Raw genomic sequence first — 27,020 nt, forward strand, 5'->3', positions numbered from 1 at the left:
TGTACCCGTACCGATACCTAAACCATGCTGCACAGAGGCATAACTTGAAGCTCCTGGGCCCCAATGCAAAACCTGTAACAGGGCCACCAACTATAATGCTTTATTCATAGTACTGGGCTCCCTATATGGAGAAGAGAGGCCTTATGGGCCCCCTAAGGCTCCTGGGCCCGGGTGCAACTGCATCCCCTGCACCCTCTATAGTTACGCCCCCTATTAGAGAGGGAAAGTGAAGATTACCAGCCAGCAGAATAACTAATGCCTCAGAGTACCAAATGATAAGGCGGATTCTCATTAATTCCAATTATTGGCTTAGATGGAAGGCTGTCAATTTTTGTGTAGGTTTATAACTGGTATTTTGTTTTTTCTAGAAAGATAAGTCTTGTTGATTTGGTGAAACCAGTGTATAAGATACTAGAATATTTAGTTTTAAGAGATTAGACTAAAGTGCAAAGCCTAAAAAAAAAAAAAAAATTGCAAAATGTGATGTACTTCGGGGACGGTTGTTGATTATGATCTCTTAAGATGTTACAAAAATAACAGTATATGATTATATCAAGATTGCATTTTGTTTTATTGAAAAACCTCAAAAAACTGTGGTCACTTTTGACCTCACGAAGGAAGTTTTGATAGCAGAAATCGTGAAGTGAGCTAAAGGTTAGCCAAGCAGAACAGTTTGTACCACAGGGACCACACCCAGTCTATGTTACTTCACACAGCCTTATCCCACACTCAATGCATCCAACTTGTAGTAAGTGTCAACCCACTGGCGTAACTATAAAGGATGCGGTTGCACACGGTTCTGGGAGCCTTAGGGGGCCCATAAGGCCTTTCTTCTCCATATAGGGAGGCCAGTACTATGAATAAAGCATTATAGTTGGGGGCCCTGTTACAGGTTTTGCATTGGGGCCCTGGAGCTTCAAGTTATGTCTCTGCGTTAAAGGGTTAAGAGAAGTTGGGGGGCCCCCAAGATAAACTTTTGCACCCGGGCCTATAAGCCTTTAGCTATGCCCCTGGGTCAACCCCTTCACAACTCTCACACTACACTCAGGGGCCCTATCTCCCACTGCAGTTCCTTGCCTCTCAACATCGTCTCTGACTGTTACCAATTTTCTGCATCTCAAGGGTTTCGTCTCCCACAAACCTCTAAAATGACGTCCAACAGTCTATCTCACCACCAGACACACCACATCTTAGGTCCTCACTCTGTCACGGATTCCCAGACAGCACGGCAGCCTCCACGATATTCATGGTGTACCTTAGGACCCCTGTACTATACTATCCACTATTAAGTACATACAGTCATTCCTATGTCAATGCAGCACCAACAGGCCACGTCTCAGGACTGCAGGGCTATCAGTCTCTTCTGGAGCTATCTGAGCAGTCTACCACAGGAATCTTTTCTAGTCCCACTTAGGACCTCTGTACTGTCTCACCAGGGTTTGAACACAGCACTGCTCACCCATTGCTTAGGCAGGCATACTTCTCACATAACTCTTTCTTATCAGATCCCAGTCACTCGATCCCCCCCGGTCACGTGATCGCCGGTATCCACCGGATACCAGTGATCGCATTAAAGTGAAAAGAAAGTAAATAAAAGTTAAAGTTTCAGCTCCCCTTACGGATCTGATCCTCCACGATGTCTGGTGGTGTTCTCGTCCTCCCCGCACCAGACGCCGACGTCTACGCATGCGCTCCACGCAGCATTACACTACACGCATACGCAGAAAGCCGTGAGGCCCAGGAAATTTAAAAACTCCCTGCTCCCAGCTAGTATAAGTAGCCGAGAGCAGAGGGCTGTCACTGGGAGCCACTGTATACGGTTCACAGTCACATGATCGCTGCTATCCAATGGACAACAGCGATCATGTAAAATTTTAAAAAAAGCTAAAGTTTCACCTCCCGTCACGGATCCAAACTGTGAGAGGAGGTGAGATTACTGATCTAAGGCCTGCGGCCACGTCCCTTGACGGGATCCTTATCAGTGGACCTTCCCCCATCCCCAAAATGGCGGACGAAAGCACAGAAGCTGGGGAGGGTCTGGGAAATTTAAAGTCTCCTTGCTCCTGGCTACTAAAGGTAGCTGAGAGCTTGAAGCAGTAACAGAGGGCCGTGAAGAGCAGTCGCCGGTCACGTGATCGCTGTTATCCAATGGATAATGGCGATCACGTAAAAGTCAAGACAGTTAAAGTTTGATGCTCTATTCAGTTTGGGCCCTGTTGTGCATCTAGTCAGAAGATTATGGCCACAATGGGTATGTTTCTGAACACAGAACAAACCGGGGAATCCATTTTGGGGTGAAAATCTTCATTTATATGTGTGCTGTACAAAAAATAAACATTTTTTCAAATGACATCATTACCGAAAAAACAAAAATCCTAATTTTTTACTTCTGCTTTGCTTCGGTTCATTCAAAAACTGTGAGGTCAAAATACACAGTACACCCCTAGATAAATTCGTTAAGGGGTCTAGTTTTCAAAATGTGGTCATTTGTGAGGGGTCTCAATCGTTGTGGCCGCACAAGGGACCTAAAATTGAGCGATGGGTCCTAAAGCGCCTTCAAGCAAAATTTCTGTTCTGAAAACCACCGGCTGCTCCTTTCGGTTTAGGCCCCATTGTGCATACAGACATAATATTTGGGCCACAATAGGTATGTTTCTGAACACGGGACAAAGAGGGGGATCCATTTTTGGGTGAAAGTCTTCATTCATATGTGTGCTGTACAAGAAAAACTGTTTTTGAAATGACATAATTGCTAAAAAAAAAAAAAAAAAAATCATTTTTTTCTTCTGCTTTGCTTAGATTATTATAAAACTGTGGGGTCAAAATACACAGTACACCCCTAGATAAATTCATTAAGGGGTCTAGTTTTCAAAATGGGGTCATTTGTGGGGGTTCTCTATCGTTTTGGCCGCTCAAGGGCTCTACAAGTGTGCAATGGGGCATAAAAGGCCTTCAAGCAAAATGTCTGTTCTGAAAGCCACTGGCTGCACCTTTCAGTTTGGGCCCCGTTGTGCACACGGACAGAAGATTAGGGCCACAATGGGTATGTTTCTGAACACAGGACAAATGGGGGCGATCCATTTCGGGGTGCAAATCTTCATGTGCATTTTAGAAAAAAAAAATCCTGTCTTTAAAATGACATATTTGCAAAAATATGAAATTTTATTTTTTCTCCTCTAAATTGCAATAATACCTGAAAAGAAACTGTGGGGTCAAAATACTCCTGACCCCCCTCAGTGAATACACTAAGAGGTGTAGTTTTTAAAATGGGGTCATTTGTGGGGGTATCTATTATTTTGACACCTATGAGCCTTTGCAATCTTGGCTTGGTGTAGGAAAAGAAAGTGTTTCTCAAAATCAATGTTAAATTTGTACGTCTCTTAAATGGTTAAAGAAAAAAACTCAAGTTTTTCCAATGTGTATCCAGAATAAAGTAAACAGACGGAAATATATATCTTATCAAAAATTTCTATGTTAGGTTTGTACATATTTGAGATAATGCAGTTGAAAATGTGAAAAAGAATAACGATTGTCAGAATTTTTGCAATTTTGACGTTTTTAATAAATATACACAAATTCGATCAGTCTATTTTTATCGCCTAAGGGTGACTACCCACTAGCGTTTTTTTTCTGCTGCAAATTCGCAGCGTTTTTTTTTTTTCCAATTGTCAATGGGACTTTCTAATGTTAAAAATGCAACGCAACAAAAACACAAGTTGCATTGCGTTTTTAACATTAGAAAGTCCCATTGACAATTGGGAAAAAAACGCTGCGAATTTGCAGCAGAAAAAAAAACGCTAGTGGGTAGTCACCCTAAATGAAGTACTTATGTGGCAATAAAAACAATGTCAGAATCACTGGATTATGCAAAACCTTTATGGAGTTATTCCATGTTACAGTGAACATGTCAGATTTCCAAAATTTGGCCTGGTCATTAAGGCGCAAACCGTCTTGGTCACTAAGGGGTTAATGCAACCCATGATGCTACTTGCCTTGGCAGCAGCTCTCTGACATTGGTTGCTCCAGTTAAGCTTACAGTTAACAAAAACCCCCAAGTCCTTTTCCATGTCGGTGTTTCCCAGTGGTTTCCCACCTAGTGTGTAATGGTGACATGTATTTCCTCTGCCCATATGCAGAACCTTACATTTATCAGTGTTAAACCTCATTTGCCACTTTTCTACCCAAACCGCCAACTTATCCAGATCCTCTTGCAACCACCTTGCATCCTCTTGTATGAATATCTTTACATAGTTTTGTGTCATCTACAAATATTACTATTTTACTGCACAATTCTTCTACCAGGACATTAATAAATATACAATAAAAAGAATAAACGCTCACGTCCTCTCAAACAGGAAACCAGATTCACTATTGCACAAGTCCACGGAGCTCCACACACGCCGACAGTTCAAACAGCACTACTAGGCATAAATTATTACAAAGTGTCGGCTCACTTTGTAAGAATTTATACATTAAATATACTGCCCAATACTGCCCCCTGTGGTACCTCACTAGTAACAGTGACCCAATCAGAGTATGCACCATTTATAACCCACCTCTGTTTTTTATTACTGAGCCAGTTAATTACCCACTACATTTGAAGATAGATAATGTAAACAGTGAACTATAAAAGGATATAGGGCTGTCAATTATTTACAAGAGGGTTACTTGGCTTATCCTTCTTACAAGGACTGGAATACCCAGAGAGGCTATCAAAATTGGGATTATTCACCCTGGAAAAAAAAAAAAAGACGGTTAAGGGGCGCCCAAATGATGATGTATAAATACATTAAGGGACAATACAAGGATCTCTCCCACGATCTGTTTATACCCAGGGCTGCGTCAGTAACAATAGGGCATCCGCTACGTCTAGAGGAAAGCAGGTTTCATCACCAACATAGAAGGGGGTTCTTTACTGTAAGAGCAGCGAGACTGTGGAACTCTCTGCCTGAGGATGTGGTGATGGCAAAAATCGGTAGAGGAGTTTAAGAGGGGACTAGATGTCTTTCTAGAGTGCTACAATATTACAGGATATAGACATTATGTGACCAGCGGGGTTGTTGATCCGGGTCTGGAGTCAGGTAGGAACTTTCAAACTTTAATCCAGGGATTATTCTCACTGCCATTATGGAGTCAGGAAGGAATTATTTCCCCAAACAGGCTAAATTGGCTTATGCCTCATTGGGGTTTTTTTTGCCTTCCTCTGGATCAACAAGGGGAGGAGGGGGGGGGGGATGGAAACAGGCTGAACTAGTTGGACATTTGTCTTGTTTCAGACTAACATACTATGTTACTATGTAAATGGACTTGAGGGATGATTAGTTGACGATGACAACCATTAGTAAACTCAAGCACAGTCCACAAAAATAGGGGACTTTTGATCATGGTCTGGGCCAAACAAAAAATATGCATCTCAGATTTTTAAGGGAGGATTTAGAGAATCTTATGTAGATTGTCGTGACCTGTAATAATCATATTATAGAACACAGTAAGCAAAGATTTGTCCATGCTAGTATCTGAGCTACAGACCGATATTACCATTTTTAGGATGAGAAAAAAAAAAAAAAAAAAGAAGAAGTCGTAAACCCTGGTGATAACTACTTTTCTGATCTTGCCTCTTCCCCCAGTGGGAGGCTGGTAATGAGCCTATGTGAAAGCTCTTCCTAGGCTAATGAGAATTAGAAATTTGTGCTCCATCCCAAATATTTTTTCAGATTTCAACAAGGCTTTACCTAAAAATAATTTTTAAGAAATATTAATTCAACGACAACTTCAATTTACACACAGTTTGTTTTTATTTTGTAATAGTGTTTAGTTTGCCTATTCTAAAAACAATTGGAAGCTCTTAATAAAATTTTTAGATCATATATTACAGGCAGACTAGTTTAATAACAGATGTTTTTTCCCCTAATTCTCTGTCTAGCATACAAATTTGGGTTATATGTAAATATAAATCGTGTTCCTCTTCTGATAATTTCTCCTCCTGTTGATACGGCTCATTATAAAAAATTTTCTATATTTAAAAAAAAAAAATAGTTACAACATAAAATTAAGGGTCATTATAAGAGGAGTCAGGAGGTCTGGCTAATAGTGTAACCGTACAGAAGGGCCGCTGTTATAGATCATGCAGTTTGGTGATTACGCGGGATACTTCACAGTCGTGCACAGAGAAATGAAATTGGAAAGTAAGATTTTCAGTCTCCACATTTGGCCGAGGATCAACACCATGATTACATTTTGAGTAACGCATGCATTTTAATGACATTACTGTCAAGTCGAGTACAAATTAATGTGCACCTGTCACCCTCGCATAGCACGAGCAGCCATTTTGAAGGCTAATGCTATATTCATTATGTAGCAGCACAGCATATAATTACACTGGGAATCACCGACTAAAACTTACCAAGCCTGATGTCGAAAAAAAAAAAAAAAAAAAGTGCAGACAAAAAGTTGGACAATTGCCCGTAGAAACCAATCAAATAACCTCCCATTTTCTAACCAGTACTAGAGAGCTTACAGCTAGACTTTCCTTCCAACGAGGCAAAGGATCGGTTTGCTGCCTTACACATGTATATAAGTACCTTCTGTCCAAGATAAAGTATCTTATTGGTGCCTCCTGTCACCCAAAACCCAGAAGAAATGCTGTGCAACGCACATGTGATATGCCGTGAAAACACGGTCAATCCCCGCGTGGTTCAGGTAGCGGGCTCAAGGTTGACTCAGCCTTCCATCCTTCTGAGGTCGGTAAAATGAGTACCCAGCTTGGTGGGGGGTAATAAATAAAATGACCTGAAATAAGATTCTATTTAATAGAGGAATGTGCAGTAATGCTGGGGGAAGACTTTCTCTGTTAGCGATTATAGGATATAGAAGAGGACTTAAAAAAAAAAAAAAAAAGACAGGTTAGAGAGCACGCTGCTGCAGTAAGCCACTGCAGGTTGCACTTTGGTGTGCTGAAGTTCCGCTGCAGAGCTCCGTTCTTTCTTGACGACTTCTGAGACTGAACTCTCTCAGAGGGAGCAACGCTTAGGCATAAAAAGGCAGTCCAAAGTTGCACCGCACTCTGCCCGCGGGGTAGGACGCTACCAGCTTGACTGCACATCCTTTGCTGGAATGCTGCTCTCTGCCTAGTCTGTGATGTGAACAACCTGATGAGAGGAGGGGAACTTTCGGCTATTAAAGTGTTTTTGAACAGCGTACAGGGGGACTTCTGTAAAATGTGGTCTCAACCTGTCCATCCCATCACCGCACCAGTGTATGTTCCATACCTCAGTGACATTTTTCAAGTCCTATATGGAAGCCTATGGGAAAACCTCCACTGACCCAAAAGGGTACCCAAAACACCACAACTTAATGCTGCTACAAACACCATGCAAAAATGAAACACTTATTTCAGAAAAATACTGCATGTGAAACAAGCCTTAAAAAGCCACTCTGGTGAAATCATTATGAAACGTATATAGAAATCCCCAAGTGTTACCTTGGTTAGCCATTTATTTCTATCTGCAGCATTTACGTTACATGTTAATGTACCCTAATAGTATAGTTGGTGGTTTGAAAAGAAATACATTGCAGAAAAAAACAAATACGAGTTTTTTTTAAAAAAGGGAAAAATTTTTTTTTTCCAACATCCCCCACCCAATTATAGAGTATGAAGGCATCATACAGCAGTGCCAGTCGCTCTCCCATTTAGCCCTCTGCTAATTGCCAAGTGCCAGGTTGAGGGAAGCCATTGTTTGCCTCTGGTTCTATGCAGATTATAGATCAACACATGAGATCACCCAGTTCCTGAACAGACAGCCTTATAATTTATCCTCAATGGAGAAAATCACATCCCTCTGTTCTCCTGTAAGACATACTGGTTCCTAAGAGAGGCAGCAATGTCTGCTTTATGGAAAGGATTTCAGGCATCAGGTTGATGCTGCCTGAATCACGGGCAACATGAGCCCAGAACAGGGATGCCTGATGCCCCAGTGGGTGTTTTATTTATGCAGCGAGGTTACAGAATAAATATATGCTAGCCTCTTCCCGCCCATTCCATGCAGAGTGAGATCTCTGTCTCTATACACAAAAGAGGAGAGAGCGGTCGGTCATGTAATGGGCAGGGATAGGCTGCCGTAGCCCGCTCTGTGATTCGGGGCCCTGCTCCAAGTCAAATTTCAAAGTGTATTTATTCCGAAATGTCACAGTGATTCCACATAAAACATCCATGGGGCAACAGGTATTCTTGTCCCAGGTTCATGGTTCATGCTGCCCATGGTTGGGGCAGCATGAACCTGATGACAGAATCTAAGGAGCAGACACTATTCACGGATTTCTGGTGGTTTTACTGCCCTATTTTTTTCCCCTTTAGCTGCCAAAATTATTTTTGCTGCGGTTTGTTTTCCGTAACATATAGGGTTATTTTTTTATATTCTTTTCAGAGACTTTTTTTCCGTTTTATTGGGGGTAAAAAAAAGCTAAAAAAATGATTTAACATCTTAAGTTATTTTTTTTCCAAATTAGTATACTTACACTAAAATAAAGTATGGGAACGGGTTCCTCATTTTGTTTTGGACTTTTTAATATACAATATGTATGGTTCTGGATTACAGGGCGCATATAGCGACGGTTTTGGTTGACGTCTGCTTATGTATATATTGTTGTTTTCTTCTGTACCTTCTTTTTTTCCTTATTTATGTTTTTTACTATCTATGTCCCCCATGACGTCATATAATACCTCTGGGGGACATTCACATGTGTTTTGGGTTTTTTTTTATTTGATACTTTCCCACTGTAGCTGGGGCATCCATAGGAGCCCCAGTTACAGGGAAAAACATTCCCTGTAGTGACAATAGTTACTGGCAGAGCTGATCAGGGTCTATTATGACACTGCAGCTCTGCTGTAGCAGGGAATCCCGGTGGTCACCCCCGGGCTCCGGTAGTGGAAGAAACACTTCCACTTTCACTTTTAGCAGCTATTGATCATTGAGCAATGTGTACTGAAGAAAGGAGGAGGCAGAAAGGGTTAAAACCCACTTCTCCCTTCTCCTTCGGGTTATCATCTGTGACTAACAGCTGGCAACCCGTCCTGCTTCTGATTTATTACAGAAGCAGGAGGCTTTAATCCCCGATGTAATTTTACATATGGCTGGGCTTAAAGCCTGGGACCAGGCACCGTATATTTACAGTCCTAAATTGGTTAAATGTATGGGGATTGTTTAGCTAAAAGAGTCACTTGTTTTAGTCCCCTCTTCTACAGCTACAAATTATTTCTCAGCTCTGGAAGATCATAGCCCAACGAAAAGATCAGACCTGATCCTAAACTAAAGCATCATGTATCTTTTATGGTTACATGGTCTTTATAAAAGGACAGAATGACACAATAGTAATAAAACATTCTGTAACTTTCTAACAAGCTTTGTTTTCAATCCTCATAATTTAAGATCACCGTTTGCTGCAGTTGAATGAAAATATTTTTGTTTATATCCAGCGGCTGAGTAACTGCAGACACCGAATATTTTCACAGCTGAGAGTTTGTTACAACTGTATGCAGTCTTGTTAATCCTCTATTATCAAAACCCATCAGAAGCAGAGTTTGCGCTAATGCATCAGGGCAGGTAAAATGTGTTACAGGAGTCATGATGGATATGACAGCATGGTTTTGCAGTGAGCACACCGACTTATAATGGATCTCTTAAATTTCCCTCAAGCTACTAGATAGAGGGACTGCAACTTTTAGACCAAGATTTTAAAGGTGACAGACAGAAATATTGACATCAATTGTCAATAGGACCCATGGCCCACCCCAATAAACCACTAGCAGTATTTTATAGGGCTTCATGGCATTAAATGGGCATCATCCTTATCATGACTCACCCATGAGCTGTGGATTTTGCAACGTGTTAACATATAGTCTGTCCATAATGAGCATTTTGGATTGCAAAGAAGCAAACATCTAAGCTATGTTCATACATAGTGGATTTTCTGCAGTGGTTTTTGGTGCAGAGTCGCATCAAACTTTGCACCAAATTGTGCTTCAAAAGCCTTGTTTAATATGCAGATTTTGGTGTGGATTTCACCCTTTCTTTTGAAGGTGAAATCCTCACTGAAAATCCACTGCATAAACTGACATGCTGCGAATTTAAAATCTGCACCGCAGGGTAATAAACATTGCGGATGTTTTCCACAGCATGTGCATCAGATTTCTTGAATTCTCATCCTCAGCATAGCTGATATTGTAAACTACTGTGGATTTTCTGCAGCCAGTTCTACTACAGAAAATCCAGAGCGCTTCCACTACCTGTAAGTATACCCCATAGGTCTTAGGTTTCCCATCTGCACAACCCTTTTTTTAAATGAGGTCCTGATGTTCGATTGCATATTTCAGCTGACAATCGTGAGGCGATCACACATTTTTTCTGTAGTTGGACATTTTGAATGCACGCTAAGCAAGCTGGTAAAAAATTCCAATTTATTTCCTTAGATTAATTTTAGATTGCTGGGGGGGGGGGCTCCTCCGTCCAACTGGGCTTGTTTGGCAGGTTGTGTTGGGCCTTTATTGTCATTTGACACTTTATTAAATAATCGACACAAGAGGAAAAAAAAAAAAAAAAACCCACAAAAATATATAAACTCATATGCACAAACGACCATGTAACTGTACACTGTCATGTTGTGAATATGCTACATTTAACCCCTTTAACAGCTCCAAAGTGGCTTACATGGCCAATCTAATTCTTGGTGTGATGTACTCCATAATGACCACTCCGTTACAGTGATCCAAGTAAATGACAAGAACAATTAGGATAGGTCATCAATAGTTTTTTGCCTGAAAAACTCCGTTATTCTGTGGGAAATTCACTGTTCTTGTACCGGTGTTATTCACCATAGATTTTTTGTTTTAATATTTTCATTTTCATCACAGCCGAAAAACCCACAAAAACCTCAATAATTATCACTGGATTACTTCTGTTTAGGACAAAAAGCATCATCTATAATCTGATTTAAGATTAGAAATCAACAAGTGAGCTTGTATCATTGGATGGGGAGGTGGAGACGATGATCATTGCCAACACTAGATGGCCTGAGGGTGTTTTCCAGTTAACATAAAGGTTAGCATTCTAGGAAGTAGTTTATTGTGTGCTAGATATTAGATTAAAGGCTATATAATACTCATATGTCTTGAATTAGATTATTGGAGCAGTAGATGTGACGGGATAACATCCAAGGAAAAGTGAATGCATAAGAATTTGTTATTTACAGTGAAGTTCCATTAATTTGGCATTTGATGGTCGGACAATTTAGGCAGTCAGCTTTTGTTCTTTGCACAGGAGTGATGAATGGAGGGCAAGCTGTAATATATATACATGCATTGGCTACAGAAGATTAAAGTGACTGTCACCATCTCTTTTCACCCCTTTCTGAGGGCAGTGTAAGGTAGTGACAGTCACACTGATTACAGTGATATGTCTGCTATGTGGATCCGTGCAGCAGTTCTGGAGAAACTTGCATTTTATCAGTAGCAGCACAGCATAGGGGAGTACTTAAAGTAGTCCTGGATATTCATGAGCCGCAGGCTAGTCCTGCCCACTTTGACCTCCAGCCACTGAATGACAGCTGTCTGTTTATTACTGTGCATAGTGAGAGAGCTGCTTATCATTGGCTGGAGGGCAGGGTGGGAGTGGCTAAACTGCAGCTCATGAATATGCAGGACTACTTCTGTGTCTGGCTGCTGCTGATAAAATGCAAGCTTCTCCAAACTGAGTGCACAGATGCATACAGCAGACATATCACTGTGATCAGTGTGGCAGGTACTACCTTATGGTGTTCTCAGTGAGGACTGCTAAAACATGGAATATCCTAGCAATATATCACCATCACTTTATGGGTGAATGCAGATGGCCGGGTCAGATTCCGACTGAGACAAAGGTTTGACCCTGGGCGCTGCAATAGTTCGAGAGCAGAACTGGCCTTGGTGAGTGGTAAAAGGCATCGGGTTCACAGTCACTAGAAATCTCTGGACAAATGGGCACGCACATGGCTTTCCCAGGGCATAGCGCTCTTTGGCATGCAGAGGCGGAGACGACTCAGTGTGACTTTATTCATAAGGAACAAAAGCATTTTTTACCCCAGGAGCTAGAGCGGAGCTCTACAAGAATTTGGGTGCCACAAACGATCTGGGCAATATTAGTAGACACTTCGGAGACACTGGTCATTGGTGATACCACACAACGGCAGTACTTGCCTCAAGTAAAGGCGTAATCTCTGCAATTTACCATGTAGCAGCAGAACCCACCCGTATTTGACACCTGCTACTGCTGCACCACACCGGAACTACAGGTGCTTTTACACGGAGGACACTGCTCAGCAACATCCGTTTACCCCCTTTGTGGTACTGTAGAACCAATCCCCTGCTCCAGGTCACTTTACATAAAATAACATTGCATTAACAATTAAAGGGGAAGACTAGTACGATCACCATCTTATACAGGCAGCTTAGGGACAACTAAAGTAGCAAAAGACCCCAACAAGCAGCTCCTCACAGTATAACATGAGGTGGGGAGCATTAGTGGTTAATATAGTCACACTTTAAGTTTTATCTCCCTTTAGGGGATGCTTAACCTTGCAAATTGTATTTATATTGGATTACATATAACATGTCTTCTCCAGGGGGTGAATTTCAATTTTTTTAAGCTTTAAAGCCATAATGCACTGAGCTGGTCTCATAAAGGGGTTATCTGTGGCTAAAAAGTAACATCACTTGATCAGATATAAGTAAGTTATAAGTATCTGAGTTGATAAGGGTCTGCCTGAATAATTGCATTTTGAAGCTTCTGGGTCCTGATGCTAAATCTGTAACCACCACCGCATACATTTAATAATACTGGTGTCATCTTATATCCCCTAACAGAGGGGCCAATGAGAACCCGCCCCCCCCCCCCTAATATCCTCAGGCACCAGGACCAAGGCGGATGAAGCAGTTACCTCTGCACCCCCCTATACATACACCTTGAGGCACAACTTGAGGCTGCTTGGCCTCAATCCAATACCGAAACAAGGCCCACCAATTATGCATCATTTATAGTAATTGTCTCCTCATATGTAGAAGACAGACCCAATGGGCTTCAACACAACTGCATCTTCTGCACCCAGTCCAGCTACACCCCTGCCGATTCCTGAATAGCTTTTCCTTTTGCATACTTCATTTGCAGTGCTGATTTGTATCAGAATACCTCTAAGTTGCTTATACCCTTTTACTTCATGCCTCTTTTACAATTTTGCCAGTCCTGGGCCACAACATGAAAATTTTGAGGCCAAAAAAAAAATAGCAGAACAAAAAAGTATGAAAATTGTAAAACAAAATTACCAAGATGGGGGTCAGTTCTCTTCTTACCGTCACTCTTCACCAATCTCTTGTATGGTCACTCTTTACCAATCTCTTCTATTCTTGTCTATAAAAAAAGACCATGTATTAGAATATACCAGAATACCTGATAATTACAGTCATATATTGTACAATAATTTTCTATATCACAGCGGTCATCCTTGGTCTTCTCCATAAGGAGAAAAGGCTAAAAACCTGGTACCGCTGGAGGGAGCTACACGTTTGAAATACCTTATTGGTGAAATCGAAGTGAATAACGTGGGATCTGCAATTTGTAGGCAAATTGCAGCCCTGATGGACCTAGTGGGGTCAACGCATCACAAAGCTGCATGCCAACTTCAATGTGTGCTGTATACTACTTCATGTAATGGAAATGAATGCCTAAATATTACAGATGATCACCAGTGGGCCCCTGCTACAGACCTCCCCTACGCCTCTCTAGTGAAAAGGGGTTGCTGAAACCTCCTAAATGAAGGTGCCATTGCTCTCTGCCAGGAATCCTATGACTCTCCAGATATCCTGAAGCTCCAATGCCCAGTAGACCAACAGCCGCTGCCTATCGGGGCATGTCGGGAGTTGTGGTTTCAAAACAACGGGACAAACTCTGCTGTAGACCCGGCCAATATCTTTGTCAGCATGAATTCTAGAAAAATAGTCCTGTACTTGAATTAAGAGAAAACTGAAGACCTATTCTTGTTCTTATGTACAATTTCCTCCTAATTGCACTCCAGATAGCGATTGTTTGCAAGTGCCCAAGAGAGCGTATCTTAAAAGATAAATACATTAGGAGCAGGGATCTGCTGGATAACACCTGTCACTATGTATCGCTCTATGTTAATGTGGGTATTATAGATCCCAAACACTTCAGTGGACATTGACCTTTGCAAACCCGCACAGACTAAACAGTATTGCTTGGTTACAGATGTCATATGAAGGGTGGACACATGTTGCATACTCCAATTAAACTGTTATTAAAACAGTTTCCTGAAGCTTTGCTGTAAACGACGTAGTAACATAATACGGCCATAGCAGCCTGGATATGTTATACTGGAGAATGGGCAAGAGATGCGCTCAATACAGTGTTGTAATACATTATACAAGAGAAGCTGAAATGGTGCAAATTAAATGTATTAGATTTTTCATATAGCTCTGTGACCATATAGTGGTATGTTCAGCAGCCGTTTATACAAGAAAAATAAAAAAAAAATTAACAGATGGCCGTTTGTGCAAAAACTTGCCAACTTTTTGAATGCTGCACCGCTGTTGCACCGCACACAAAAAAATAGCGTAAATTATATAAGAAACATACGCAGATTGGACCTGGTGTATAGTTTTGTGTAGGTGCATGGAAGAACCAATGTGTGCCTAATATATGGGCTTCTTCATATATTAGGCACATTGTGCCCCAACAAAAACAATATTAAGACCAGCATTTGAAATGCCGGTCTTAATATATTATGCCCATTGTTTTCTGCAAGCTCTATTCAGATGAATGGGGCAGTTGCAGAAATGTCTGCAACAAATGTGCGACATGTGAACGTACCCTTAAAGCTAATAGATGCAATGTAACAATAGAATACAAGTTGTTTAGCTTGGTGAGGATTGTCTAGACTGGACACAATTGTACGGGGAGGGCTGCAAAGAGTATGCCGGCACCGCACTCTGCTGAAAGTGGTCTGTGTTGCATATAGTAACCAATCACAGCGTAGCTTTCATTTCTGAGGTGGAATGAAAGCTGCACTGTCATTGGTTGCTATAGGCAACGCAGACAGGCGTTCTTTTAGGCATCTTTCAGAAGAGTGTGGTGTTGGCAACTGGTTTGGTTTTTTTCCTCATCGCAAACTGATCTATGAGTAATATTAGGTCTGTACAGGTAAGAGCTCAGTCATATCTTCGTCAGAGGGTCTTTCAGAGCTTACATCGCAGGTTTCACTGAATTACCAGAAAAAAAAATAATGCAGCACAGAATGCTATTTTTCTAGTAAAATGCATGGCACTATAAAGGAAACCCAATGAACCTCATTATAGTCAATAAAGCCCTTTAGTTACCATTGTTGTCCAGCATATGCGCCTCCACTGTTACCTCCATTATTCTGCTCCTATAATCAAGCAGAACAGTAGAAGTATATACGAGCCCTTGATATGAAAGAACCCTCTTCAGTCTCTGGATGTAAACATGAACAGGGCAGATTTACTAAGCTGAAGGCACCAGAATTCTAGCTCAATTTGCACCACAAACCTGGCTTCCATGCCTGGCATCACATTTGTTATGTGTTGCAGACACTTTGAGTCTACCTTGGCAAGGAGGCGTGGTTTATCAGGAAAGGGGTGTAGCTTCTCATGGAATTGGACGTTTTCTTAAATATGAGATCATGGGCCAAAATTGCAGCAAAATTTGGGCACAAACCAAGCCAACCAATTTAGACAAAAGTCTCTAAAGATGCACCAAATTATCACAGTGCATAGTGATGGATGATACAATTTAGTGCATCTTCAGATGAAGAATCTAAGTTTACATTGTCTATTATACAGGATTAGTAAATATGCCCCCTTGTTTTTCATTGACAGCAAGCAATCTGAGAGGATATGAACTAGAAAAGAAAGTTGGAAAGTTGTAGAACTTTCCATTTTGTACTCTAGTATCTTTCATCAGCTTATGTATACTCAGTGAATACAGGTCCAAACCATAAATAAGAATATTGTCAAGGTCACTCCAACCGCTAAAAGAACTGCTGGAGATCAAATGAAGAATCACAGTGTAAATACCCATTAGTTTACATCCTGCATAAATGCAGGAAAGAAATCAGGTGGCTGCAAAATACACTATATTTAATGGCAATAGTCCCGGCTTGGGCAGAAAAGTGGCAAATGAGATTTAAACACAGATAAATGTAAGGTTATACATATGGAAAGGGAAATACAAGTCACTGTTTTGAGGCGGATCTGCAGCAGATTTCACCCTTGCAATTGAAGTTGCAAAATCTGCTGCAGATCTGCACCAAAATCTACACCAATCCGCTGAGGACAATCTGCACCAATTCCGCTACATGTAAGCATTTCCTAAGAGCAGTGAGATTACGGAACTTACTGCTTAGGACGCGGTGATGGCGAACTTGCTAAGAGAATACAAGAGGGGACAGCTATTCTGTCAGAATGGAGTTGGGAAGGAATTTTTTTCCTGAAGTGGGAAAGACTGACTTCTACCTAATGGGGGTTTTTGCCTTCCTCTCTGTCAACATTGGAGCGATAATGTAAGTGAATTTCAAAAGGGGATTGCGACCATGACCTAGCAATGCAAAATTAAAGGATTTTTTGCAATTGACAGATAGCGACAATTTGCTAGTCATAACGTGATTGCATTAATTTGCAATATGGATACAATGTGATAGGGCCTCTGTGTGATCCTTTATCATGTGATACTTGTTGCACCCAAGGTTGCTGTATAGCTGTAGCTCAAATGTGAAATTGCAATTAACTAATATGTCAGTGTGGGATTTGACATTAGCATTATGCATCTGAATTTGCACAGTTTGATGGTTAGGCTATGCCTGCAATGATGCTTTTGCCAGTACATATGGACATATGGTTGTAACTCAGGACTCCCATGGCAAGCAGTCATGAGCCACATGTTGTCCCAAGCCACTGATTAAGGATGATGGCTCTAAGGTGTATGCGGGACAGACCTCTCAAAAAATTTCAAGAAGGGTGCAAAATCATAGTTTGCAGGTATCAGACCTGAAAATGATATTTGTTCTAGAGGAAAGAGTAGCCGCCTAGCACCAGTTGATGGATATAGGCGACAACCTCTCTCTACCGTTGGAGAGGAACGAATGATTAAGAGATCTTGATCATCAAGCTTCACAAGCATAAATGTTTGGTCAGAATTTTTTCAATTTTTTTCCCCTCCAAGAGTCATGATGGCCTTACCCCGTCGACCTTGAGAACCCAAAATAACCAAGCACACTAAAAAATCTGGGACTTTAGAAAAACTTTAATGAATAGTAAAACAGAAGACACATTAAACAATCGTGCTTCTGTTAAAGTGTACGCGAACAGCTGTGTAAACCTTCTGAACAAACAGGAAAACACTGAAATGTTAGCTTGCGCTACTCCTTGTCAGCTTGAGACTGGCTTCCCAACTTCTGGCCTTTGACTGACCTGGAAAATAAAGCAGAGGTTGGCATACTGGGCTACGGCAGCCCAATTCCTGGGTGGAATGTTGGGTGGGCTACTGGAAAATGACAGATAGGTCGCTGTCATTTTCCCTAGAACAGCAGGGAACAGCATTTTCCCTTTAGGGCTCATGTCCACGGGGAAAATCAGATCCGCTGCAGATTCTACATGTAGAATCTGCAGCGGGTCCCTCCTGCCCCGCGGACATGAGCGCTGAAAATAGCAATTTAAAAGCATTTACCTATCCGTAGCGGGCGGGGAAGGTCAGCTGTTCCTCACGGCCGGATCTTCATTTTCGGCCGGCGGATGAATTCCTGACGCCGGCGGCACGTCGCCGGCACGTCGTCGACGTGCCGCGCGCATGCGCCGGGCACATCCGCCGAGCCGAAGCAAGGGAGATGCGGCCGTGAGGAACAGCAGAGCTTCGCGGCCCGCTGCGGGTGAGTAAATGCTTTTAATTCCTATTTTAGGTCTCCCGCGGATCCGGACGGCTTCCATAGGCTTCAATAGAAGCCTGCGGGAGCCGTCCCCGCGGGAGACCCGCATGAAAATGGAGCATGGTCCAGATTTTTTCATGCTCCATTTTTTTAAAAATCACTTTTATTGACGATCCGCGGGTATTTATCTACCCGCGGGTGGTCAATGCATCCCTATGGGGTGCGGATCCGCGCGCGGGAGATCCGCTGCGGATTTTAAATCTCATTTTGCCCGTGGACATGAGCCCTTAGGAGTTTTCAGCCTCTCTCTCAGGACTAAGTAAAAACCTCCTGGAGTCTTTGTAATCCATGGTTTGTTAATGCAAAGAATAGAAAGCTCGGTTGCTCTGGCTGTCATTGCTACAACCAATAAGACATACTAGTTTGGTACCTGAAGTCTTAGAGGAGCGTCAACTAGAGTGAATGAGCTGAGAAAACTCAACAGCAAATCAACATCCCATGTAGATAACAATTTGGGAATAGATGGTTCTGAAAATTGTTCTTATAGTCTCAGATATGTCCCGTTATCTCCTAGGTTTGGAAATAATAGGTTCAGAGTTGAACCAGTAGATTTGATGGCGCTTGAAGCCAGGCTAAAATGAAATTTATGATTAAACATTCAAAGTCTGCAACCAATTCTGGAACTCAGCAATCATAGCCCTATAGCTATTATGAACTCAGATCATTGGTGCTAGTTGATCACTCAGGGTAGCAGATTAACCAGCCAGAGATGCTATCCTGGCAACAGTGGGGAGGCACTGTTTTAAAGGCCGATAGGGTAGTGACCAGTTTTCCTATCAGACTCATCAGCTCTCTAAGGGACACCCTCCATGTAGTCATGATATATTGGATATGAGCCCTGATTTTTGAACATTTGTCTGTTGAGATGCCTATGGAAAAAGGTGGCTGTGTTGATGGAAAACCCCTAGAAAAGTCAGACATTTTTGTCAGGGTTTAGACTGACTTTTTTAGATTTATAGAAAACTCAGTGCAAGAAATTAAGTATGAGCTGAAATGTTGCATGCGTGTGAACAATACAAGGATTTTTAATTTGGAGTGCTGCCCATGTTTCTTTTTCACTATGAGTCATAAGGACTGTTGGATCAGGTCACGCGGTCCTTGTACCACCATATAAATTTATCCAGTGCTGCCATTTTGTCATAGAACGTGTAAGTTTAATAATGGTAGAGCCAAGCCATTTTTCATCCATTTATGAACCAAAGATCTAATACAATAGCTTCCCACAGAGAGATACAAAAAGATGAAGGGCGAGTTCTGAGATGGACTTCTTAGCACAAGATGACTTTGAGGAAGAACCTATCACAGAAGCACTGGCACCACTGAACATCTCCTGATGTATCTTTTGCGAGTCTTGGTTCTACCTTTAAGATTTTTGGTCTTTTTGAGCTCCACAAAAGGATTTGCAAGCTCTGTACCTTTACTTGCCTGCCTTGAAAACATTGGCTTTACAACCAAATAGGTTACTAATCTCCAGATTAAGAAATTTGTGGGACTTTGGGGCTAACTCTGATATGTCCACCAAAGTGAGCCAGCAAATTTCTATTTTTTTATGTTGGTTACAACCTTCAGAAGATCTACAATCCCAATCTACCTCCAGTAGGAAGCCAGGGAGAAAGTCACTACCGTAGATGAGGCGATATCTCCAAGTGGCTAGGTTGAATGGCCAGAGTGTTCAAACAAGCCTTTTTGTTCACAGGAGGATTTGCAATTATTGTGTGAAAGACCCTCTTGTTGACCCTTTGTCAAAACCTCACACGAGGTGAGTGGGCCTCCTGTCTATATCCAGAGTACGAGGCAGATTGAGGGGAGAGAAGGGCCTTTTACCAACAGGAATTTCTCTTCTGGCATGCTCAAATTTCTCATCCAAAGAAGAGCATCATGTTGAGGATGGAGATAAACATCTGTTCACAGCTTTTGGGGTCCCCTGAGGGGATATCCCTACAGAGTGTGCCATTGTTATGAAGCAGGCAGCATCCTCCATTGCAACTGGAAAAAACCTCTGGCTAGATGTTCATATGCTTAAAAAAACTCAATCACATGATCAATACAGAGAAGAACTCCTCAGAAACCTGGAGCTAATGCTGCCAAAATTAATCAAAAGTCCAGAAGGCTCAATATCAGTAAAACATATCTTTTATGCAGGTAAGGCCGGGGGTTGCAAAAGTTGTCATTAGAATTGCACACCATTATTACTGAGAATGGAATCTAAGTGCATTGTCAATTTGAACACTGAAGCACTTCACAGTAGAAATGAGGATATATTATTTGCATGTTTTCTTGTTTGAAGTTTTGTACTGTATAAAAAATTTCTTATAATACACAGCATATATGCACACAATATATAAAATACATTTTTATCTATGTGGGATGTTATCCATCTATGTGGGTTTTCAGTATATATTGTATTATTTTGCTCTGGCTATGTTTGGTAAACTTATATTTTTTTTACACCAATTATTTTTATAATTCTGTGCGCGGTTTTGATATTTAGTTTACATCACTTTACATTTATCCTAATACTTTAGGCCCATATTGAATTTATCTGAACAGTAGATTTCCTTTATGACACTTTCATATTCGTTCCTATACACATTTTTATTACTAGACGTATACTTTATTTTGTTGGGTTTTTAATTCTATACATACTCTCTCATTTGATTATTGTGGTTTTCGAGGTTTGATTTAGGACTGCGCTTCACAGGGGATATTTTGTGGAAGCGCCATGCATTTTCTATCCAAGCATTATGTGTGTGGTGTTATATTAGACGCATGCACGCTTTATATCCCAAGACTTTTATCTCTGCTGTGGGTATTTTCCAATCTATTCTAGACATGTGCATTGAGATTTAATCTTGAGTATGTGCACACCACACCTAATACACTGAATGCTTTGTTTTTTTGAGCTTGTGCAATGCATGTATCCAGTCGCCAGATGTGTTCTTTGTATGTTTGATTCCTTCTGTATATAAACATTCGTGCTGGGATGTTTAGTCTATTTTTCCCTGATGGAACTGCACTAGCAGGCAGTAATACACGTGGGGTTTTGTTATTTCCTGCAGATTTGTGGGTCTGTTATTTTTTCTGTATTGCAGAATTATACAGTCTTTTGGTAGATTTTGTTTCTATTGGTGTGGATTATCTCTCATCAATAGCTATTTCTGCATGTGCATATTTATAGAGGTTCAAAAAGGTATGGAGGCACCTAAATATATATTCCCAACTACCATTTTCCATTTATTCTTCATTCAATACACAAAATGAACAAAGGGAAATGAGAAAAAAAAGGATAAAACCAATTAAAAACAAGGATATTCAAGAATGATTAAATATGGTAATTTAGCTATAGAATGGCTTATGACTATCCAAGTTTTTGGATAAGCGGGTTCCAGGGATGTGGATTGGGCATCGTGGCCCGATGGAGTTGCCCCAGCACTCGCTGGATCTCATCCTCTTGAACTTCTACTTGTGGGGTGATGTCCACAAGTGCAGGGTTTACGCAGTAGAAATATAACGAGGGGAGCACATGAATGGACTGGACTCCTGTGCAAGCATTTCTACTGAAGTATTGTTCTTAATGCGTCGTGAATGGGAGAAGATAGCTTTGACAAGTCAAAACAACGTGGAGCACATCAAGAGTGACGTGTAGTGTATCATCGTTGTGTTCCATGACACAGAAAAATTGTTAATAACTTTGGCAGAAATTAAGGTACATGACATTTAAAACACAAATTTGGATTTCTCATCAAATTCTCTATCAGATACACGTCACATGCAGCCCTTCCCATTTGAAAATATTGATTTGGTTTCAATATAGCAGCTTCAAAATAACCACCATGTTGGTCACCACCCCTCTCAGAGTTTTTACCGCCCCCTTAGTAATATGCCACACACAGGATGGCATTCCCAACAATTGTTTTCCAATTTATTCAGGCAGCTCCATACTTTTGGACATATCTTGTTAAATGTTTCTATATATATTAATTACACACACACACACACACACACACACACACACACACACGCACGCACGCACGCACGCACGCACGCACGCACGCGCACACACACACGGGTTACTCGTCTGCAGATCGCCGACCTCTGACAGGAAGGGACACCACCTGTGCATACAGATGCTCCAGAGACAGGATTCCTTTAAAATCTGTCTCCTGTCAGTTTTATTCCACAGCACACTACTTTGTACAGCATACAACAAATGTCCAGGGCTCCCAAGCCACAGGGTCCCCTCATCAACCAAACTCGGGGGATCTAGAGGGCGCAGTCCTCAGTCAGACAGGTGATGGGCCCAAACTGGTCTGCACTGGACCTCAGACTCCAAGTTCCTGACATGGCTCCTCTGACAGCCTCTCACTCTGGCTAGCAGCCAGGTTTCTTTTGCCTTGTGTGGCAGGAACTGATCTTTTTATCTTAGTTCATAGGCGTTTCCCCTATCTTCAGGTAGCAGAATGGCTGTGTCTAACACTCTCTGCAGGCCATCCTGTACACTACACTCCTACAATACACACACACAATCTTTTTGTATTTTTCTATTATTGTTTTGTGGCCTACGTGCCTTTATCATAAGCAGTTCTGCAGGTGAATTATAAATCAATAATTCTTGGGTGTTCTTATTTTAAATTGGTTTTATTTTTTTTCTCATTCTCTTTGTTCATGTTGTGTATTTAATGAAGAATATATGGTTTTCATATTTTGTTATGGGTGTGCATTATTTTTTTTAGGTGTTTCTTCTTTGTCAGACATGTAGTCCAGGTTGGTAAATTGTCCATCTAATACATGAACAGGTTAGGTCCCCCAGGCAAAATCCACTCTTAATTAGCAGCTGTCCCCTCTGGCCTGAGTGGGGGCCACCTCTTAACGATGTCTTACATACCGTAATAGGGCATATGGAAAGTGGTTACCTTCGCGAGATATGAAGTCTAAAGCGCAAAAGCCATTTAAGGGGGACCTCATACGTGGCAAATTTGTTTCAGAAATGTAAGCAAAATAAAATTATTCTGTTAATTTCAATACGGTTATTTTGGCAATGAGCACATGGATTTTTGCAAGCCCCTTTCAGATGCAGAAATATCTGCAATGAATTTGCCGCATGTGAATTTACTCTAATACTGATGAGTAAGATGTCACATTGCTCTTATTCGTAAGAGTTGCTGACCCAACTTCTTTATAGATTTACTTTTCTTGACACTGCTGACTTTTCAATTGTGTGGCAGGTTTGACCTTGTATAGGATATGTACAGTATCTATACCCCTCCTTATATTTATTACACTACAAGCAGGAGCCTTCACTCCACCTAGTAGCACACTGCAATTTTCAGAAATCCACATCAGTTTTTGAGCCAATGGGAAATATACTGATACTATAAAAGAACTTGTACTTATCTTTCCTGCTGGATCCACTTTTGACTTTGGTTCAAAAACGGCATCAAAAATTGCAGTGAAAGTTTTCTTAAAAAAACATTATGTGAAACTATTCTAAGGCCGGGCTCACACAGCCGTAATTAGTTGTCTGCCGAACGGGAGCACGCAGCCAGTAGGCAATGACATATGTACTTGTTGCGTCCTGCCAATCCCTATACACTGTCTCGGTGCGTATGTACGTGTTATAAGTGTCAAGATGGGCAAATAAGGCACAGAACACCAGACCACGATCTCACAACTTCTACAATCCAGACCTTTTAGTATTTTTAATTGTCAATGGTTCTGCTATGGCAGATGGGCCCTCTTCTAGAATACTGACGCATTATCCAATTAAGTGTATCTAAACATCTCCTTTGGGAGCATTCATGCTTCACTGATTCCTTAAGATGATTATAAGAAGTTACAGGACCCTCTCCAGGGTATTTACATATTTAATTTCTTCTGAGGCGCTCCCGGGAGAATTTTGACCACTTCATTACTTAGGCAATTTTTAAAATCATACCTAGTGCCTTATCTTTCACTCTTCATAGACTTCTAACTATGCTGTACTTTGGTGTAGTCATAAGAAGAAAGGATGGGGCTGTTGACTGGGAAAATGGGTCTTAATGGAGAAATGCCATAAGTTCTTTTCATACCAAAAGTTCTGAAATGCTATAAATAGCCATTTTAAATGTTTCTTGTTTCTAGTATATAAAAAAAATCAGTTTAATCATTTTTGCTTCAATGTGTTTCATCTCTCTCCTTCCCCCTCTGGCAGCTGGCAACATAGTATCTTCTTACTTCTCCTTTGCTACCTTACTGCCATGTACTGCAAAGGCTCTGCTCATAATCTGACAAACAGGTCAGAAGGCCATTTCTATGGTGTGCTCTGCAGCAAGCAGAGGATTACTATGTAGAGAACTGGCTGTGGGGATAGTGACTGAGCATGTGTGTCCTCCAGAGCTCAGCAGTGTGCAGGTCCACCTAATGTGCTGTGTGCTTTGCATACTTCCCAACTGTCCAACAACAAAAAGAGTGGGTTGGGAGGGCTGTCGAAAAGAGGGACTCCATTTGCAGCACATGCATCAGGGAGTGGTGGTGGTGGACATGCTTCAGTCTGCATGGAACAGCCCCTCTAATATGCAACTATTGGGGGGGGGGGGGTGCATGACTTTGAACATCAGGTAATGTCATACTATGCAAGTCAGTGTCATAAATCTGCACTGGATCATTTAACAGGATGCAAATTATAAACATTGCTTCCTTTAGCAATGTTCTATAAAATTGATATTTAACCCCCTAGTGACCAGGCATATGTGGTCACTAAGGGGCCTTAGGCAGCTATGTTTTTTAAGGTGACCTAGCCTAAGGTCAGCATGGGAGTTCTGTGTCAGCAAGAGTGGGGGCTCGGTTGTCCACTGAAATAAAAATACTTTGTTATGCCACACGGAGAATACGGTTTACAAAAAAATACAGTACAGAAGAAAAAGCAAACAGGTACGCACGGACGCAGAGCCGGTTTCCGCCTGCGGAATCTGGCTATGCAGTGTGCAGGGGGCCTAAAAAGAGCAAATAAAAGTGTGCAGAGAATAATCACACACTGGAGGATTTAAAGCAGTTGTCCAGTTTTAAAACTATTCATGCCAACCTTCAGGATAGATCATCATTGGCAGAATCCATTGCCCTGGACCTCCGTCATTCAGCTGTTCTGTTGTCCAATGCATTCACGCACTGCGCCAATTTCTGTTAGAAGCAGACAGCTCTAGTCTCACTGCAGTGTCCAGTCTTGGATTGCAGGCAAAGCTACCATTGAAATGAGTGTGTGAATGGAGGCGTAACGGGCCGCAGATCGTTCTGGCCCACCTCATTTCACAGTAAACAGGCAGTCATTCCTAGATGAATGACTGCCTGATTACACAGGCTGATCCGTCCTTAAGTTTTATGCGTGAACGACAAATGGAATGAACGACGGAATGAAAATCATTCAGATTCTCACTGGAGCATGGGTAAAAGAGCCATAAGTCCAATCAGCAACTGCAGCCTCTCCAAAAGGCACGGGAACTATCACCTCTACAGCCAGCAGAAAAAGGAGATGCCAGGGGTGCTGCTGCCAGGCACAGCAGACAGTTGGCAGTAAAGCTGGCTTCACACATGCGAGCGCGATATGGGGCTGTGAATCCTGCCCCCATTACTGTGCTCTGCACTGTGTGAATTCCCTGAGGATGCAAGGTGTTCTCATGTGAAAACAGCCTTGCATCACTTCAGGGAGTCAGAGATTCTCCGGCACGGATGTCACAGCTGCAGCAGAGAATTGCGGAGTTTCTCCCATTGCTTTCAATGGGGCAAGCGATGCTACCGCCAGCCCCATTGAAAAAATGGGCCCTGCGATGCGAGAGCACGCAGCCAGATAGAACATGCTGCGATTTGTTTCCCATATAGCAAAAGAATGGGTTTCATATTTGTGCGTAGTGCAACGTATAAATCTTGTGCGTTTTTAATCACCCGTGTGAAGCTGGCTTAAGTGGAAAAAAACTATTTTTAAAGGGTAACGTGTTTCAGGAATGGTAACTTTGTCAGACAACATAAAGACCAATGTAATAAGAAGACCTTAAAAGATAAAAAGGCACCAATAACGTTGTGGCGACTAATGTCAGCGAGAACACCTTGTGATTATAATTCATAACAATTCATAAGTAAACAAGTCATGCATTTTTAAAATTATTCCTTTTTTATATATTTATCCACTATTTTTTAGAATTTTGTATGATTTGATTATATGAATGAACTTGTTTACTTATGAATTGTGATCAAGTGGTGTTCTGCTGATGTTAGTCACTTACTGCCAACTGTCTCCTGTGCCTGGCAGCAGCACCCCTAATATCTCCTTTTTTTACTGCTTGTATTCTGGAAAATAAAAAAAAAAGTTATGGCTCTTGGAACAGAATGATGTAAAAATGAAAAAAGCCTGATTATTAAGGTGCAAAATAGGCCAGTCACTAAAGGGTTAAACCGAACCTCCGGGCCTGGAGAAACAAAGATGGCGACACCAGCTTCTTTGACTGTCTGATGCACACTATATTAGTAAGAATCATTAGTCTAAGACACTACACCTGCTATGATTAACCAGTGCTGCCCATGTTTCTCCAGGTCTGAGGGTCACTTTAATGGTGGGACAGCCCCTTTAAAGGTCCATCAATTTTTTGCGTTCCAATTTTTACTAAAACATTTTTGGGATATCATATGACATGTTGGATGATGATTTTAGAAGACGCTCTTGAGCTGGACCTCCCAATGATCGCCATAATGAAAGACTGGATAGCACAGTGGCCCCATTTGAAATTAATAGGAGAGAGCTGCAATACCAAACTGAACCACTGTGCTACAGACAGCGTTCTGACAGCTCTGGCTGTCAGTAGCAGCTTCTTATCAGCTCATTAGTAGAGGTCTCGAGGGGCAGACAACCTCTGCTAAGAATAATTCATTATAGTTTTGATCTTGGAAAACCCCCTTTTATCTATGGTGTGTCTGTATGTGTTCAGCCATATCAGGACATTTTGAGATAAATCGAGGGG

The 27,020-nt window shown here is 41.5% G+C and overlaps 1 protein-coding gene across 2 annotated transcripts in view; it reads right to left on the reverse strand.

Moving 5' to 3' along the window:
• Positions 1-27,020, reverse strand: part of GNG2 (G protein subunit gamma 2) — an 85,664-nt gene that overhangs the window by 10,726 nt on the left and 47,918 nt on the right. The window contains exon 3 of one of the 2 annotated variants that reach the window (XM_066605810.1): positions 13,349-13,433. The gene's annotated coding sequence lies outside the window, so the exon portion shown is untranslated. The remainder of the gene's footprint in view (positions 1-13,348; positions 13,434-27,020) is intronic. The other variant, XM_066605811.1, reaches the window with a different exon arrangement.

Source organism: Eleutherodactylus coqui, chromosome 6 (genome assembly GCF_035609145.1).
Source record: "Eleutherodactylus coqui strain aEleCoq1 chromosome 6, aEleCoq1.hap1, whole genome shotgun sequence".
Lineage (NCBI taxonomy): Eukaryota > Metazoa > Chordata > Amphibia > Anura > Eleutherodactylidae > Eleutherodactylus > Eleutherodactylus coqui.